Source organism: Cygnus atratus, chromosome 1 (genome assembly GCF_013377495.2).
Source record: "Cygnus atratus isolate AKBS03 ecotype Queensland, Australia chromosome 1, CAtr_DNAZoo_HiC_assembly, whole genome shotgun sequence".
In the NCBI taxonomy this organism is placed as follows: Eukaryota; Metazoa; Chordata; class Aves; order Anseriformes; family Anatidae; genus Cygnus; species Cygnus atratus.
Window position 1 is genome coordinate 9103617 of NC_066362.1, and position 20502 is coordinate 9124118.

Genomic DNA, 20502 nt, shown 5'->3' on the forward strand with positions numbered 1-20502 from the left:
GGTTAAATTCTCCTGATCTGTGTTGAGCTTTGATTTCAGCCTTGATCAGTTGGCTCTGACAGTTTGTGTAGTAGACTGAGAAGCTGATTTTGTTAGGATTCTTCTTCTGGGAAACCTCAGCCCCAGCTGAGATGACATTAGCATCTGAAAGCTAATTTTAAAAATCCAAAGTAAGAGAGATTACCCAACTCACTTGCAATAGTGAAGCTCACAATAAAAATGTTTCTTCGTGCAGTGCTTGTATTGCTGGACTATTTTGCCAGCGGCTTTTCAGCCCCAGAAGTCATTTATCCCTAAAAGTGTATTTGTTGCATAAAAAAAGGTCAGAAAACAGTTATTATTTACTGTGTGTCAGCACACAGACCTACATTACACTTCATTTTAATATTCCATTTCTGGTGAATGGGGAAAGAAGTTGATTAAGCATGTTAGGGAGATGCAGTAGAAATACCGGTTCTTCTTGTGTTTCAACCAATAACAGGTTTCAGTAGGGAAAGGTGAATTAAGTCAATCAGCTGTTTACTTTCTGATTCCTTCAGGAGATAGTAAAATGCTACTGTATGTTAGTGGTTAAGAAGCCAGAGAGTTTGGTATTCAAACAATATCAGCATAAAGAACAAGTGGGCCAAGAACCAGACATTGTAGTTTGTTTCCTTATTTTTATGTTCTCTCTTCTTCTTTGACAACTGCATAGTTACACCCAGAAAAGCAGTAATTATATCTAGAACCCATAGAGGTCCCTCATAACATGAAAATGTTGTGACATCATAGTCCTTGGTTAAGGAAATTATAATGATGGCAAAGATTAAAGCCACAGTGTAAGACAGGCAAGGGAAGAGAAGAGCCTCAGAGGAGAGATTCTTGCTCAAAAAAGCATGAAGCCTTTCTGTTTTGAGAGAAAAAATTGTTGAAAGGTAAGTCACCTTGATTTTACAATGCTTCTTTGCATGGGGGTGTTGTTGCAAATATTTTTCTGTTGGTGTAGTTTTAAAACCACTTATGGGTAAGGTAGAAGAGAGGAAATAATGAGAAACAAATTCAGTGGAAAAACAAGTGTTGATGGTGGGACTAGGCAACGAAGTAAATTTATGAACTGATTTGATCATGGATATTAGCACCTCCTTTCCTTTAAGTGTGAGTCAGGGTGAACATAAACATCACAGCTATGTGGAAAAATGTATTACTGTGGAAAAAAAAAAGTCTTTTTTTGCAAAACCTTTTTTTTTTTCAAATTGTTTTGATATTTTCTAAGCAAAAAAAGTATTTGAAATAGTTGGGCCTTTACTATTCAGAATAGGAGAAGAAATGTATGAGCGCTAAGAACACTGTGTGACACAAATTTCTAACTGCAGTGCTATTAAGATATTAGAGATATTATTTTTATTAAGATACTAGTGAACCATGATCCACTGTTATGAACTGTACTGTGATGAGACAAAAGCAGTTTTTGACTCAAGTTTTACTATTTTTTTAACATTCTTGGGTTGACATTGGAAATACTGTTCTTTACAAAACTTGAAGCAGTCTAACATTTTCACAGGCAAATACGCATCCTTTTGGCCTTTCCTATCAAAAAGAAAGACAAAATGAGGAAACAGTAGATTGTCTAAGAGAAACATTTGTCAAACATTTCACATGTAGAAATGACATGATGTGACTGTTATTCTAATAGATTGTCCATAGATTATGTATTCGCTTTGCCTTTCAGTTTTAAATAAATTTAATTCAGTAAAATTCAAACACTGGTGCCCACTGATCATTTTGTTATCAGTTCTTCCGTCAAATCTTAGCTTTTCTTTGTTGCAGCCATGTGTTCACTCCTTTATGCAATATAACAATCTTGTTTTTGTAAGTTCATTGGAGCTGGCAGATAACTAAGAGAGCTTGAATTCCAAAGCAGAGTCAAAATTTACTTTATACCCATGACTAATGTCAAATCTGAACTCTATCTAATAGAAATATTGAGCAACCTCATGTTGATCTCTTTTTGATGCCAACTATGGCTAGCTATAATAGCTGAGGTCAGATCACTATCCCTGATGTATATATCCTATATATCCTCCTCCTACAGAGTTTTCTTTGGTAAAGAGCTATAGTGAGGAAGAACCCCACATCTGGTTCAGGCTGGTCTGGTACAATGAAGTTAAAAAACATTATACACACCCTGTCATTTAAAAGTCCTTGACTCATGTCTGCAGGAATTCAACAGAGCTTAATTATTAAATTGGTGGATTTTTTTTGTTGTTTGTTTGTTTGTTTTTCAATATGCTTTTAATCTATTTATATATTCTAAGGTTTTGTTAATCAACCAATTTTTAAAACATAAAAAGTAGATAGGCATGTGGGTAGCAGAACATGCAACCAAAAATTTTTAGACTTTATCTTAAACTGTGTAAGGACTTCCCCCAAACTGTGTTCTTAGAAAGAGAACAAGCAGATGCAGCTATGACTAGATTTTTCTTCATGAGAGCAGAAAATTGCATGATGTAAATATTGTTTTTATTGTACAGATCTGCTGTAACGAAGAAAAATGCATGCAGTATTACATTTTCTCTACTATAAAATGAAAAAAAAAAGTTACTATAAAAAAGTCTAATCCGTAGCCTGTGTTGTGTAAACCTAAAGCAATGGTAATCGACCTTGATGCGTGACTAAGGCACACATCTGTCTATATGATTTATGACAGAACACAATCAGAGAATAAACTCTATTCTTTTTTTACTAAAAGAAATACAGTTCCCTGTAAGATGATATTTTGCTCTACAGTGAAGCATAACACTTCTTGTTTTCATATTTTCTTTTCCATTAGGCTTTCTAAGAGCTATACATCTACATGATTTGGTTTCTTAGCAGTCATTATAGAAATCCTTATCACCCTCTCCTGTGCAGAGGATCAGAGTTATTCATGATGTCAGAGAAATGGTTTAATCTGTTTTACTTCTTATGAAGGAACAAAAGTCCTCCTAATAATAATAATAAATAATAATAATAATAATAATTTTAAATAAACATCAAGGAAATTGTCTTTTTTCTTTTTTCTTTTTTATTTTTATTTCTGTACAACAAATGAGTGTATATAAATAGAGCAAAATTTATTTTTTAAATGAACGTTAATCTTCAACAACACATTTCTAATGGATAATAAGAACTGCTACTTCATGGCTATTTCATAAAATTTCCTATAAAATACCAGCTGTAGTCAAGAGATATAGTGAAGATAGTATGAACAGTTTCACTACTGTAATTCAGTGGAGACTATCTAATTAACATCAACTACTGAATAATCACCAGGAGATCACTTTTCCTTGATATAGATACGGGTTGTGTTCAAAGCTGTAAGCTTTTAGGTGAGTCTTCATATTTCTTTCTCCAAAGGGTGTGTTTATAAGCACAATATCACTTGAGTCAAAACAGAAGGTCTTGAAAGGTTTGCACTAAAGTCAATGACAAGATTTCCACTGACTTCAAGTGTATATTGCTAGGTTATTTAAGACGATGTTTTCAGATGGCCTGGAGTCTTTATTACTGCATTTCAATGAAGGTCAAGGTTATTGAACACCAATTAGGTGTTCTAATGTGCAGGGTATGACAGAGCTTGGTAGCAGAATATTTTACTGAATTAAAAACAAACAAACAAACAAACAAACAAACCACTCATTGAAGACCTTAAAATAGTCGATCTTTTCCCCACTGTTGGTCTTTGTTTACACGGTTGTAATGAATCACTTTCAAAGGTATATCTCACCAAGTCAGTTTATGCTACTGGTGCTGGCTGGACCTGCCAAACTAGCTGGCAAGAAGTATTACATAAGAGACTTCCGTGTAAAATTTCTGGATCCCTGCCTCAGGGAGGAAGCAAACTGTGCTTATGTATTTCTCACATTTAATGACCTTCACAGAAGGAAATTGCATGTCCTGTGACATCTATCTGCAGGAAAGCTGACTTAATAAACAAAAGGAAGGTGAGAGAACCTTTTGCTCATCAGTGAGAACAGAGCAGTCAATTAGTAATTTTACATTAATGCCAAAGTTATGTAGTGATGTTTATGCGACAGTCTATTTAGATGGGCCTAGAGGAAGTTCAACGAGAGTAGGAGGCATGGGAGATGGATTCATTCACGGCCTTTGCTTAAAGTCAAATACCTTATAGAATTACCTTATGTTAATCTACAGTTATATCTGCTACTGCATCTCCGTCACTCATCCTGGAACCTTAATCACATGGTGATCAGAAATGTCATAAACAATTTTGCATATGGAAGAAATGTAGCTACTCCATTTCATGGAATTTTGTTGGGAAGGCATAAACCAAAAGAGATCAAACAGAATATTTATAATGATAAATGATTTGTCTAATTACAGAATAAAAAAAATGTTAAAAGACCTGAGTAGAGCCAATAAAAGATATCAGTTGAGAAACTAGTCTCTATTGTTAAAATCTGCAGTATGCACTAGCAGAAGGTTTTTACTATTTTTTTCTTCCAAATTACAGTATTTGCCAGGGTATTCAAATAGAGTGAAATTCATACTGGGATGACAAGATAACTCTGTCATTCATGCCATTATTTCTCTCCCAAATAGCAGAAAATGTAATCTCTACATCTTAAAACCATCTGAAATGGATATATATATATATATATATGTATGTATAGGAAAGATACAGACAAAGACAGTGGTACATAGATGAAAGAAGACAAAAGAAAATAATTTTAAAATATGGAACAGACAAAGGATACCTGATAATGCAAAGTACTAAAATGATCAAGTGTAGGTCTGGGCTCCTGTTAATGCCAGAATGATTTAATATCAAATATCTTGGAGACCTCTTTTCAAGGGTAAAAGCATGTTCCAAAACCTATTACATTTAATTTAGTATTTGCTGATACAAGAATCTTTCAGTTGTTCCCCACCTTCATAGATTCTTGCTTCAGCCAGTACAGGGAACAAAACTTGTTATCATTATGTTTGCATCAGAGCGGATTTCAGAAATTTACAGTATTTTCCCACATCAGCCTGGGGAGAACACAATATATGTCCCATTGGACTCAAACTCAGCATCTTTACTCTCATGCCTTTGGACCCCAAAGGTCGCCCTCAGTTACTTTTTTTTTTTTTTTTTCTAATGCCACTCGCATGTAAAACTCTGATTTTATTTTCTTAGAAGACCACCCATTAGGTTTTCCCCTTCACTTTTCCAAAGCTGTTTCTCATTGGGAATAATGTGTTTGCCCTTATATGTACCAGCCAGGAAAGGCTTTCATTAATAAGTCCAGTACTGAAAATGTCTGTGTTCATTTTCACTAATAATTTCAAAGACAGTGAAATGTTGCTACATCTCTTTCCCTGTTGGTGGTATTCCAAAATGTTAAGCACACACAATAATATGTGTAATATAGCTTCTGATAATGTTTGTGACAACTGGAGACAATTAAACCCAACTGACAAGAATTGGATGTACTTCATCCAAACACAAGCAGAAGCTTTGACTGTATGTGGGTCGAATTTTGAAAAGTCACATTTGCACAAATGCACCTTTGGAGATGATTGGGAAGTAAAAATTATATATACAGTAGCTTATACCATTTCTCCACTAAAAGAATGCTGTTCTCTCAAATGTTATCACTCATCATACAATTATTATGTCTGAGATAAAATTTATCTCTGCAGAACATAAAAGCATGTTTTACATAGCATCTACATCCCGCTTCTGCTTTATCTCAAGAATTTGTGATAAACAGTCTTAGCAATGGGGCAAAGCAAATCATCACCTTTTAGGACTACCTTCTTATGCAAATATTGACATTTAATGTCAGCGACAAATATCTTTCTGATAATGTATTGATTCACAGATGTAGCTTTGTATACTTGATGAGATGTGATAGGACTCTTAAGTCAGGCATAGTTTTGTGATGAGCCTGTCCAAGCCTTTTCTTAGAGTGAATTAAAAAAACAACAAAAAAAAAAAAAACAAAAAAACCTCCAAACCCAGACAAAGCTCAGAGATCTTAAGTGAATTAAATTAAAATAAGGTCATTTGAATTCTCCCCCCTTCCCACTGTATCTTTCAGATCAAGTTTCTGCTCCCAGTAAGCACTGGGATTCCTATGTTAGCTGGAACAACCTCCTTTTCCATTGCTTTCTGTGTTTGCTACCTGCTTTTCTCAGGAGTGTCTGCCCATGCCACAGACTTAGCCTCCCTTTTTTTCACTTCCCTCACCTCAGGAAACCACTCTCAGCTGGTGGCATGAATATAGACATCCTCATCCCAAGGAAATAAAAGCCTTCCTTCCAGAGGATCCTCTCTCATCTTCAGCTCAGTAGTTCAGACAGTATGAGCTCATGAGATCTTTTCTTACCTATCACTAAGACTTTTTTTTTTTTAATCATGTATTGCATATAAAATATAATGAGCATGCAGTTAAAACAAAAGCAACATCAACAACAAAAACTTAAACATGGGAGAGTTGCTTGATCTGAATTTATTTCAAATCTATGTAGGTCCATTAAACAAAATAGCTCCCCAGACTAACACTTCATATGTGGAGTTTTCCAAAGACAAAATGTACGTAAAAAAGTGTTCATAAAATATCTGTTTCTTTTAAAATTGCTATATGTCTTCAAAAGCTCATAGTTCAAAGTTCTGTTTCTAAATAGGACTTTCAAGTGAATACAAGCTAATCATATCCACATAAGGCACCCTTTCTGCTCCCTTCTTTCCTTTTGTCTTGTAAGAAATAATAAAATGAGTAGATTTTCTTATTAATATTTTTTTCTGTTTCAATAATAGAACACTTAACAGGGTGGTCTGTGCCTTTCAGTCCTATAGCAGTTGTTCAGGGAGCAAGAAGGTGGGGCTAGACTCTACTGCCCATATTCGATTATCAGAGCCAGCTGGAAAGAGGTCAAATGGTGCCTATAAAGGATTGAGAAACCTCAGCTGTAAAAATCAGTAGGAGGTAGTTTGGCTCCTGTGATTGGTCCTGAAGTAGTAGGAGCAGACTAAAAGAAAAAGCAGTAAGGATCCTACAAGTTGTTTAGTAAAGAAGATTAGTTTTCTTTTCTGCATGTGTGTATGTATATGTGCATGTGGGTGGGTTGGTCAATCAGTCTTTGAGACTCTGGGTTTGAGCCATAAAACATTTGTATAAGGAAAATGTCTGAAGGAGGTACAAGAATGCTGTCTGTCCATTTTTGCCTAGAGAAGCAGACCAGTGAAATGTTTAAAATCTGTGATGCTTGTTCTGCTTATGACTGCAAGGTTTGGAATAGACTTCATGCGCATAAGAAAAAAAAAAAAAAAGAGGAAAAAAAAAAGCGTGCACCTGCAGTAGGAGTTTCAGAAGGGATTAATAACTTTGGGTGCTTAAACTTTTGATGCCCCTCCTGAGAATCTTAAAAGCTGATTCCACCCCCCCCTCCCCCTTTTTTTTCTGTGTATGTTCTACAATGCAAGAAAGTAAGCTTAAAAAAGCAAAACCAAAACTTTGACATTAAATCATTTAATTCATATTTTTGTAGCTTAGAGAAAAACTCTGTATCTTTTCTACATCTGATGCTAAACAGCTTAGCCTCTTTAACAGAATTTTAATTAGAAACTTCCATGCAGAATGCTGTTCTGTGCAGATGATAAAACTACAAAAATACAGTTGTTTCTGTATCTCTAGAAAGTGTTGATAGAACTTCAACAGATGCATTTTGATAACAATATGTTAATATCACTCTAATTCTCCCATAACTAAGAATGTTTTCTTCAGCTGTTGTACATTAAAGGCAATAGTTTAGTGGTATGCATATGTTTCACAGGAAATAGAGAAAATATCAGATTGAAAATGTTCTAAAAATCAGATTTATTTAATTTATAGTCCAGAGAGGACTGGCTTAGTAAGACGTTCACAGGGCTAGTTTAATGATTACTAAGGCTTTAGGGGAACTGGAACAATAATTTGTTTTGTACTCTTAGGACACTCACAGTTATTTTCCCAAATAATCGATTAGGATCAGATTAAGAAAAGATAGAATACATAGAAGTACCTTTTCTGAATTCTTCCTCTGTTTACTTTTATTATGGTTTATGTTGGTGTTGTTCAACCTAGCTCTGAGTGTACACCAAGTTTAATTCTTGCTTTCATAGCTCCTTGAAGCGATGCACGTGTCTTCTAATTACTTCCCTGGAATTTGTTCAGATTTTAACACAAGAGAGGGTAAGGTCTGAATTTTGCCTTTAGCCTGACAAGAACAGTAGCAGGGTTGGGGAAGAATCATAGAAGGGCTTGGGTTGGAAGGAACCTTAAAGATCATCTAGTTCCAACCCTCAAAGTGTATCCCTAGACAGCAAATCAGACAGCAGCTATTGTATCATTTAGGGGCGGGAAGGTTAAGGGAAAACCTTACAAACATTGTCCTCTTTAGCTGATAAAGTAATGTATTTAATCTTAAGTCACTGACAGTTTAGGTTACAGAAGATCAACACTTGTATTTCTGAGGTATTAAAACTTATTTTTTTCTAATTACTTTAATGGTGCGTGTTGTCTTAAGTTTGAGAGGTGATGTGGGAAAGTTCACAATACTGGTTTCTTCCACTGAATGGGGTTTTGTCTGCATCTTTTTAAAATTGCAGGGTAGACTGTCATTCAGCAAACTTTTTATAATACATTTCTATAAGGAAAGAAGCCTGTAATCTCATTTACCATTGTCTTATTTCAAAAACAACAAAAAAGGGCACTGTTCATCCTGTGTCAATCACTTAACAAGGCCTGAGCACCTCAATAGAGCTGTAAATCATGATCCAAATACAGAACCTGTTTTTGCTTTTCTATAGTTATACTCACATGTAACAAGCAAGACAAAGCATAATTTTACGTGAGAATGTTACTAACTGATCTGCCAAGGAATGTTAGGTATTGTGAAAGCACATATAAAAATACAATATGTATTCTCCAAATCTGTAGGATCCCAGAGCATCTGCTGTAAGAAATTTAACAGAGTTAACCATCACAGTACATGTGTTCCAAACAGAAATCTTAAATTTGAGATGTTCGGTAAAATGGACCAACTGCAGATAAAACTGGTTTTAGTTCCATTTGGACTTGATCTTTCATGGATGAATTCCACATAGAGAGAGCTTTGAAAAGGCTTTATGTAGCTTTTTCCCTTTCCCTCCCCAACACCTTTTCTCTTTAGCACCTCTTGGTGCAAGAGTGTACTCAAGGTCTCAGAGCAGGAAAGTGCAGCCCAGGGTGTCTGTACTCATGTGATACATATCAGGCAGTGGTAAGTTTGTCATATTGCCAGTGGAAGTTATGCACCAGTGCCTGGAAGGTCCACTTACGTGAGCGGTGTTCTCATTAGTGAGTTGTAGAAAGTCTTAAATATTTTTCATTTAGCTTGTTTTCCTGCAGCTTTTCAGGAAAGAATGGGGGGGGCGGGAATAGACGGAGAAGAGGGAATTCATACAGTCTGAAGTTAGTGTAGGAAGGTGAAATGTTTTTTCCAAAGAAGGGAGGGAGGCTCTTTTAGAGTTTGAAGTTAGGTGATCTGAGCTACTCCATTATGAGCCTGGCTTTCTGATCAACTTTCCTTGGCTGCAGTTAGCCTTTGTGAATACCCACATATGTGTCTGAGTAGACCTGTGAGGCCAAAAAATGCATAATTCTTATGTCTAGCTTCTAGGCATGGGCAACGTGACACCTGTGCTACAGCACTCTGGCTAATGTCAGATCAGGTTCCCTGGCGTGTGTTCGTTCTTGCTGCTTTTTTGCCATAGGGTTGTACACGCAATGCTCCACACCTGTGCTATATGATATTCCTACAGCCCTGCAAAACGGAATGTCCCCTCTCCAAATAACTATTATCCCCCTCCCCTTTTCCTATTGAAGATTAACTGAGTGGGCCAAAGCATGCTATAATGTTTCAAAAATTGAAAACAATTTGATTCAATGTCTTATGACTAGGCTTTCCTTTATGAGGAGATGTAACTTCATTCCAATAAAAATTGATGTATATGGAGGGCTGTATTTTTTTTTCTATTAATGAGACAATCCTAACAAACTGCAGTTGCAAACCAATATGACTTCATTTCATTACAGCAGACTGATATTTTATACAAGAGCAATACAACTGTGTTTCATCATAAGCCTCCTGCCATGCACTTTCCTAAATCATACTGAATTTAGAATGTTCTTGTTATATAGTCAAGGCTTTGAATACTTTAAAGCAATGTTCTGGTAGTTGTTCCTATTTATTTTTCAAACCATATAGGTAAACCTTTATGTTTTATCTGTAAATTAGTTGGATTTTTCAAATATAAAATTGTTTTCCTTTAGGAGTATCAAAGAAGACATCAATCAAACGAGATCATTTTACTTTGACCATTAAGCACTTGTTGTTGTGTAAGGTAAGCTTTTTTTTTTTTTTTAACATTTTTAATTATGTTACAGTCATTCTGTGTGAAATTGTTATGTTGCTTAAAGATTCTAACACTTTGAAATTTATGCACAGGATTTGAATGTTAGTTTTGATTAGTTTTCTGTTAAAACCTCAGCTATACATCCATGTAGACAAAGCTGATTTGATGGACACAGATAGACACCATGCCTATACTAAGGCATAGGTGCAATCCGTGATGTGCCCTACAGTTCTGGTCTTGTACAAGACCTGACAATATCATACCTGCTTATTGAGGTGAGACCTGGCTGATCAGGATGACTTCTGAATACTTTGCTTTTCTTTGGGGAATTTCAGTTGGTAGGCATACCAGTGTCCCTCCCTCTTGCAAACTGGGAGTAAAGGCTATGAGACTTCTGCCTCAGGGTCAGGACATGGCCAGAGTGTGGATGTGTGGACAGTAGGTACGTTTCAGCTTCGGTCTATAACTGCAGTTGCAGTGAAAATACTATTATCATACCCAGTAGAATTTTTGTGCAAGAGGAAGCAACATTTTCAAGAGTTTGCTCTTGCAAGTTAAGCTCTTGGATGGGTATTTGCATGTCTGAAATAATTTCAGGTGTAAGAACTCAGATACCACACTTATGATTCATTTGAGAAGCAAAAACTTTGAAGGTGGAAACTTCAAATAGGAAAGGAAAACCATAAGCCTTTTAATACTCTCACAAAACCTGTATTTACCTGGAGATTCATTACTGAGTGCCATTGGAATTTTTAATATTCCCATTGTTATAGGAATTGTGGCCAATTGTGTGGTAATTTTTACTTGTGTAGACCCTAAAGTACTTACGATCACTAATCACATAGGTTCTTCTCACAAAGGTAGGCTTTCAGTACTAGTTTCATTTAGATACTCTGAGATATTTTCTAGAGCAGCCTCATTTACCTAACTGCAGTGCACTCACTATGCAAACGAAACCTAAAGCTAGATGATATGAATATTTGTTTGGAGTCACATCCTTGCAATACATGCTTTGACGAAAGGCCTAAAGCACTTCCTTTCTTGAAGAATTTTGTTTCTCGCTCTATGTATCAGCTGCTGCTGCACATGGAGCAAAGTGCACAAAGATTTTCTCATATTCCTGTCCTTTTCCCCTGGAGTTACAGTCGCACAGGGAGAAAAAAGAGGGGAGATTTCTCACTCCCTTGCACAGCCAAGAAATAGCTATGATAATTTAGCCTTTAGTGTTTAAGACATGGTCTAGTGCTGCTGAATCTAACTGAGCTTGGCATCATTTGAAGGAGCTTGCTGAAGTGTGAAAGACACTAAAGTGTCTATGATTAAAAAGTATTGAAAAATTATAGACCGCACTGCAAGAGGCCCTTATTCAGGTGGATGAGGTCAAGGCAGGTTAACATGCAAGGAACACTGTTGCAGGTGATGCTTGTGTACCTCAGGCAAAGAAATATTAAGAATTGTTTCATTGAGTGTATCCTGTCCTTCACCTTACTGACAAGACTACAATTGGCAAAACAAATTTTAGAATCATAGAAGTTGATCTTGCTGTTCATATTTTTAGAAGGTGTTATGCATTGGTAGGAGCCCCTCCCTCTGTACTCTGTCCTTTTGATGTCTTTTTTTTTTTTATTCGTCGCTGAGAACCTGAGCAATAAGAGAAGGAAAATAGAGTATGGGGTATCTGATATGACCCAACAGAAAACTCAGGTGACTGAAGTTCTAAAGATATGATAAAATTTAGACTCCTGCTTTCTTGAGCACCTGTTCCCGTATCTTAATTGTACCTATTAGAAATGCAAAATAAGGGTTTTACTTAGGGTTCATTTAAGAGTAAAAACAGCAAGTGGCGAAATTCCAAGTTAACTACATGCTTCAGGATGGGATGAATGTTATTCTCAACAGTCTGGAACTATGACTGACCCCAATGTATAAAGATAAATATTTTTTGATACTAAGTAATATTTTAGTCCCATTTTCATGGCTGTATCCCAGACTATAGATGAAAGCTAAGTGTCTGTTTTCTTTTTTTGGCATGCAATGATCTCCTGATTTTTCCAATCTAAATTGCCCTCCGGGGCACTAATAAAACAAGTCATGGCTCACAAAGTAAATTTCCTGTGTACTAATTGAAAACGGTTTCAAATTTATTAGGGCTTCAATCATCTTCCCAAGATCTGATGCTTGTGTTCCCAGTAGCCAACATGACTATTAATATATTTACCTGAAATGTGAAAGAAGTATTACAAATAGTCCTCAGGTATTTTTAAAAGGAATAGGGGAAAAAAAAATGAAAGAAAGAAAACGACAACAACAAAAACATTTCATATAGTTGAATGTGGTTTAAAACAACATCTGAAACTGAGCATTCATGAAATATTGGATTTTTACTGTACTCCCCAAAACTTTCTTATATATGTTCCCAAACACTGGCTTTAATGTATGATCTACGAGAATTTGCTACTAGAACTTGTTCAAAATGGTAGAAAAGCCATAGAAGCAAGGACATTGGTTTCTCCTGCTTTGCTAGGTTTGTCTTTGTCCTTTATAAGCTACAGGAGACAGAGAGAAAGGGCTGTTGAAATGTTCTGGCTTTCTCCCCCTTCCAACCACACCACAAAGTGTAAGTGCTATGTAAACCATCCCCCAAAACCCACAGAGAGTCTGCCTTCTGCTCTGTGCTTCCTCTCTCCAAAATACTGTACTGGGAGGGAGGGTACTCGTCAGATTTCCTGGCACTGCATTTCATAGCAGAGTTCCTTTAGCAGGAGAACCGCAACCTCTTGTGCAGACTGAATTAATAATATGACAAAAGCATTTGGCCTCCATGTGGATGAGGGCTGGCTGAAAAATTAAAACTCTGGTTTCCAAAAGATTTCAGGGTTGGGGAATTTGTTTTATTTTCTTCATCATGTTAATAAATTGTATAAAGAAAAAAACAGGGTAGGAAAAAAAATCTCGTTTTTCTAATAATGCTGATATGTTGTGGATGCTCAAGAATAGATCAGTAGTTATAACTCTCACCTGTAGTTAAAAAGCAAAACAAAACCTTTTTACTCTTGTGTCTCAGGCAAATCCTAGGATAAAACCAGTCTCTTTTCATTGCTTTTGTTGCAACTGTTTAGTTTTGTGAAAATACTTAAACATTGGGCCAGACTCTGGCTGGCTTGGTTGGGATAAAGGAATGAAGTTTCTATAGAGAATGATTCAGAATCTCAAAAGACGTAGGAGGCTGACTGCAGGTTTTTTTTCTTTCTTTCTTTCTTTGGTTCAAGGTAATCCCTCAAGAAGGAAATGGGGGAAAGTTCTGTCTGTGAAGCATCTCCAAGGATGGTACTTTTTGTGCTTGGAGACATCCTTGGAGAGACACAGTCTTTATGGTGGTTGTTCCACGCATTCAAATTATTTTCACTGGACCATACATAACATTTGTGCATAAATTCCATGCTGTCATGTTTTGTCTAAGTAAAAGTAGAGTCAAGGCAGTTGGGATATTCCATGAAGGATCTGTCTGCAAAAGGTTTCAAATAAAAATGTTATTGAAAATTGTTAGTTTTCACTAGGGAAAAAATATTCTGACAAATATAATTTTTGGACAGAAAAAGAACATGTTGGAGAACTCCCAACCAGCTATCATGCAGATGTCCTTTGTTTGTATGTGCCCTGAAAATCGTGGTGCAAAACAGCAATCCTAGGTTGATGACTTCTAGTGCTGGCAATTGTTTGTACGTGCTGCTGTACCTACCATACCTTTTGCACCACTGCTTTTCCCATCTCAACACAAGAAGCTGTACTCAAAGTCTCCAATTTCTATTTTATTTAGCTCCAAACCTAAATGCCATGGTTTGAACTTCTTTCTGCTTAGAGATATATTCTCAACTAGTATACCTAGGGGGACTACAATAATATCTGCTAGCTATTCTGTCCAGCTGCATTTTCTGTCAAGACTCATGTTCATGGCAAAGACAACAGAAGACCAGATGAGCAACAGTTGCAATGCTATAAGCTAATTCCCAGATGCAGAAAAGACTTGTAATGGCTGTATTGTACATGTGGAAATTAAGTCTAAACATACTGCAGTCCCCATACGCTTGTGAGCCAATTAAAATGTCAGTCATGACAGCAACATAGTAGATACTGTGTTTCTCCTTCTGTTCTCTGTATTCATATTTTTGGATATATTCATGATTTATTGAAAGAACAAAAATATAACATAGATATTTCTCCATCATTTACTTCCTGTTCTGCTTAATGCAATTCTAAACATAATCTCAAGCACTGAGATATACATTGAACTTCAGTAATTCTAATTTCTTTCAAACTATTCTAAGCAGTAGTTGCACTTTTTCAGTCTTGCAGACTAATATTGTCCTATAAATCTGTAATGGATAATTTGTCATGTTACAAATGTTAGAATATAAAGTCTGTGTTTTATGCAGATAAATCTTTATTTTTTTTTCTTGGCAGGATTGTACTCCAGAAAGATGGAGTACAGCATCATGATGTGATTATAAAATCTGTCAATAGTCAGATATGTCTAATGGAAAAAATCTTGCCACCCATTCTGTACTTTCTGCTAGATATGAGCCTAGCTTTGAAGTTCAAGCAAAAATCATTTTATCACAGCTTATACAGAAATGACAACAAGTCTGATTTTCAGGTTTCTTTCACATTACTATGAGAGAATAAAAGCTTCAAAGTAAATAAATTACATACATTTTTGGACCATTTACAGTGTTTGAAGAATGTAAAGCTTTTTTTTGTTGTTTTTGTTTCTTTAATTTTACTTTGAAAATCTAGTTCACCAAAACTGAATCTTCTAATAGAAGTTGTTATATATTCATCAAGGAAAGTAGCAGTTTCACTTCTCCTGTTTAAATGTTCTGTTTCCTCATTATCTTTCCCCCTACAAATGAGGTAAAAGGAGGAAAACGTTATTTTGGAGAGCAATGAGGTTTTAAGAAGAAAGTGTCAGAATTACTTACCTACATAGTAGCATTCTTTGATGAGCAGGGCTGTTGTATTCAGATTGCTATCTTACAGTGAAGTTTACCTTTATCAATGAAAGGGGTTTTTTTTGTTTTTTTTTGTTTTGTTTTGTTTTTGTTTTGTTGGTTTTGTTGTTGTTGTTTTTTGTTTGCTTTGTTTTATTTTAAATTGTTTGCTTTTTTTTTTCTTTTGTCTGGAGGAGAGAAATATTCTTGCACCAAACCCATCGTGTCAGTTACCCAACATGTAGGTTATAGAAAATGCTGGCAACTGAATGGTTGAAGTCACTGAAGACTCAGTGACTTCTGCTTCTGAGGTTTCCGCCACTTCCATTTCAAATTTTGATGCTTTATATTTGGGTTACAAAATGCTGTCAAATATCTGCCAGTCCTTACACATTGGGCATCGAAAGTATTGTCTTCTCCATGCAGAGTCTTTGATAAGCCAATACAAATGGGAAAAATAATAATAAATGGCAAGAAAAATACTGTATTTATGTAATGCAGAGGATGATTTATTTTGGCTAGAGATCAGAAAACTGAAAAGAAAAAAAAATAGTATGTACAGGGAAAGTGAAGTCACTGATTTCCCTCTCCCCTTCGATATCTTATCTTTGCATCAGTGCACTGGTTTTCAAATGGATATTTGCAAAAGCAACCACATCCGTTATGTATAATCTTTCTTATGAAGTATGTCATTGTGCAACCCCTTTTGAGCTAAAGTGATCCTGGGGGTTTTGGCCAGGGGTCCCTTATCTCTTTTGTCTTTCCTTACTTTGTTGCGTTTCTCCTTGTTCCAGCTGAGTGCCACTGTTTTCTGCTCCTCTGTTTGTTTAGGTCACATGATTGGGCTACAGTTTTAGGCCTAATTATAATATTTTTATCTTTGGCCAAGACTTGAGAAATGGTAATAAGAGATGATTTTAAAGCTCCAGATAAATATCTTTTGTACCACCACAGCCATTTGTACTTGTTGGAAAGCAATTACAAGTCCTTAGTGTACCTGAGGGTATCCTTCTACTTCTGATTATGCGTTTACCACGTATGGTTACTTTGTTGATGGTCCTATCTGAAGCGTTTACAAGAATAGACTAAATCTCATTTCTGAAGACTCCTTGAAATAGGATGGGAAAATTACAGTGACACTGAGCATTCTCAGTAGCAGATGAGTTTAGTTTCATGGGTTTGGTCTCTAGTACTATTTATAATTAGTTAATTAAATTACCTTTAATATTATGAGATTCACTGAAAGAAAACTCCTGTTAAGATAAATAAATAATAGAGTTTATATCCCCAGATATCATAGAAAAATAGCTAGACACCACTTCAAAAGATTTTAGTATTTGGAAGCAACACTTAAGAATATTAAGAATTGCTCTGAGGTCAGTAGTGCATTTCTGTTCCTCAAGCACTTCTATTTGTTTCAGTAGGGGGGCAAATATTTTGGAATTTGAGCTGCATACTAATACTGATTAGAGAACTCCTAAGAAAATAAGCTATACTTTATCCTATTACTTTAGAGCTCTCCCAGAACATTTCCCCCAATGGGGAGAAAAACAAACAAACAAGAAAAAAATCCATATAACTTTCAAAATAACATAGCATATTTTAAAGACAAATTAGGCACAAGTGAAAATAGGTAAAGTGACTAAATAAAGAAGTGTATGTTCCAATTTATATGTTAAAATCTATAAAGTTGCTCAGAATAACTTCTAGATTTATCGCCTAATTTTTTTCCTTTTGTTTCTGCATTCCTATGGTAGGAGTTAGGCCTGAGAGAGGGGAAAGCTATACTTTTAGGCTAGCCAGGAGCTAGTACCAATCAGCCTATCTGAACATTCCTCCTCTGTTGAAGGCAAACCTCACTCTAATAGAAAATCTCAGCTATGTCCCAGGACAATGCTACTTCAAAGGTCGATATGTCATTCATGTCTAAACTTCAGGGACATAGTAAAGATGACATTTGAAACCACAAGCCACAATGTTGCCTTGGGATTTTTATTTTATTTATTTATTTAGCATGTAACCAAGATGGATTGCAAAGAGTCATACAATCAGAAATGAAATAGGGACTCAATGAAGAAACAAAGAGAGAAGCTTACAAAGGGAATAAAAAGTAAGGCAGTTAATGCAAAGAAATTTTTTTTCTAAAAAGCCAAAAGAACATTAGTTGCTATCCTGTTCTCAATATATGGTAGCTTGATTCAAGTGGGAAATATAGCTTTTTAGGAATGTCAGCATGAAGATAAACATCACGCTAGTAGGTCAAAGGGTTGGGGAAGAGGATATGTTCACCACATTTTCTGGCTTTCTGCCCTACCTATGAAGCTGAGCATAGTTGTACAACAAGTTATATGTGGTTATGATAATCATATTTAGAGACACATTGGCTATTTTGTTATTTAAAAAAGTACATGTGTATCTCTCCAGGAGGAAATGCAGATTTGCTTCTAAGCCAGCTGACACAGCAGAATGGAATTCTGGACTGTCCCTTACTCATTTGCACAGAGATTCTTTTTTCACTACCTTCTATTTTGAGTCAGTGTAGGATGAACTTAATAGTTACCTAATTTGTGCTGATTGCTTTGAAGAACAACTTGGATAAGCTGTATGATTTTTGGACAGGTCTTCATTATTCTTTAACCAATACACTGTTAAGTGACTTTTTTCCCCACTTTTTTGTTGTTGTTCTTTTAGTATTATTTCTTAATTTTACCTGCTTCATAATGTGATGAAAAATAGAGATATGTTTCTTTGGTACTCAGAAGTTAAATATTTCTGTACATTTCTATACACTCTGTCCTACCCTATACAATATATGTTGCATATAAATGTGTCAGTTATCTCAAAAAAAGGCATCTGTTTGGAGTTCAATACCATCAAATTTAGGGAAGATTCAAACTGAGATACTAACCTGTCCCAGAAGATGCCCCTGTAATTTGACATGGGTCTGATGTTGCTCTAAAATTGGATTTACCTATATCTGTTGATATGAATCTATCTTCTCTGTTCTTCAGTCTGAAACATGCTTGTATAAGGTATTATTTATGCACTATCATCTCTAAGTATAATCTTCAATGGACATAAAAAATACCTACACCTCTCATAATTAAAATAATCTAGAACAGATTTATGAGGCAACTTGTGATTGCTTCTTCTATCCACTTTTAAAAATCACATGGACATCAGATCTTCCCTTGCCATTAGCTTTGTGCCCAGACTCGTTAAGATTTGTCTTTTCGATTACCAACTGCAAAAAAGAACTGCCTATAATTAAGTACAATGACCAAGAAACCGAGTCTATTTTAGTAGAAATCTCTGCATCTTGTTCCAATATATATACCAAATAATTTATGAAATTTGTACAAAAAAATAGCATATACAGTCAACTCTACCATCAGTGAAACACTGATGGTCATTGATTTCCTTTTACCCTTCTTGCTATCTAAGAGTAGACAATTAAGAAATCAAGAAATCTTAGCTTTCATAAAGTTTATCTTCCCTGTTGGAGCAGTATGAAAGGAAGCTGCAAGGAATTAAAAATAAATAAATGAATAAGAAAAATAGAGGGAAAAAAAAAAAGGAGAGAAAGATTGATTTCTCTTCCCTTAGTGAGTGTTAGCAATTAGGTAAGCTGATTTGCAGTGAGGTCATCTCTCACAATTGGAAGCTAATTTGAAAATGGATTAGCTTAGAAGTAGCAATTTCTGCTGCATGGGCTTTAGCAGAAAATGATTCAATTTTGTAACAGACCTCATAAACTGGCAGAGATAAATGCCTACCTAATGTGCCATTAGGCACTGGGCATGCTCCAGTGGCAGCATGCACAGCTGTGGTTGCAGGGAGTTTCCCTGATGGGTTTCCTCTGCTTCTTGCTCACTTTCCACAGGTGTGCTAGTTGATTATTTTGCCTCAGGGAATAAACAGGTTAGGAGAATTGGAATGGGTAAAAATGTTTTCACTTTTCTTCTGAATGAGCTTTTCAGGTGTAAGATGAGTGACAGCAAGAGTGAAGAATCAGGATACCACACCACTACAGAAGAAAAGGGACAAATCTGCTCTGTGAATACAGAAGTCAGTAACAGTACAGTATAGATTAACACAGGAACTCCTGACATTTCCAGTGGCAGAAGGCCCTGAGTCTGGTCAAGTTTTTTGGGCTGTGTGTGCACACAGGAGGAAAAGAATGACCTTTTCCTCTGCCCTGTCCCCAGATTTCATCTCTTCCCATGAAAACCTCAACACCATTCCATCACCTTTTCCAAATTGCTTTGCTTCTTGAAATTTAAGATTACAGCCATGTTACCCCATCTATCCTTCTTGGGTCACCATCTGCTAATTGCAGCCAATGCAGTGGCAGTGTCAACTTGTGGTCTGGAGGGATTCAGGTGCATGGTTAACTGTTGTAAGGGACAACAGTTGTTAGGGCAAGACTGAATGACAGAGTTAAAAGTCCTGCTGGGGTTATTTTTTATTTATTTATTTATTTATTTATTTTTCAGTTTTGCATGCTAGTGGTAAGAATTCCACAGTCCAAGATCAGGCTAAATTAATAAGCCTGGAACAAGCTGGTTTTCTTACAGGAAGAATTGTTAGGATTTCAGATAATTTTCTGCTCTAAGCTAGGCAAAAAGCTTTGGGCTAATACATTTAGGATTTCATATTACAGGTTCAATTGAATAAATCAAATATATTTGGATACTTATATACTGTTTCGTTTAAATTCATTTTTACTTCTTATAAGATTTGCTTTCATTTTGCTAAAGAAAACTGATTTTTGAAATGAAATTGATCTTCAGCAAAATGAATAAACATTTCATTTTAAAAAGTGAACAATTTCAAAGCTTAAAATGGAAGCCTACAGAAGTTACTTCTTTTTTTTTTTTTTTTCTGACAGAGACTTTTAACAAGCTGATATTACTAAACTGTAACGATAAATCATGACCTTCATCTAATTACCAAGCTGTAATACCAATATAAATTTGAAAACAAAAATTGGGTGAATAATTGAAGAAGATAAAAGACTAGATTTTGATGCCCTACTTGTAGGGTGTGTGCATTTTCCAGTTACGTTTTATAGTGGAACAGTCGGTCACAATGCCAATACAAAGTATT

At 35.6% G+C, this 20502-nt stretch overlaps 1 protein-coding gene across 3 annotated transcripts in view; it reads left to right on the top strand.

The window, feature by feature from the left end:
• SEMA3A (semaphorin 3A) overlaps positions 1–20502 on the top strand; it is a 328521-nt gene that overhangs the window by 79945 nt on the left and 228074 nt on the right. For 2 of the 3 annotated variants that reach the window (XM_050713415.1, XM_035549396.2), the window contains exon 3: positions 10323–10393. The gene's annotated coding sequence lies outside the window, so the exon portion shown is untranslated. Of the gene's footprint in view, positions 1–846; positions 915–10322; positions 10394–20502 lie in introns of those variants that run through there. The other variant, XM_035549395.2, reaches the window with a different exon arrangement.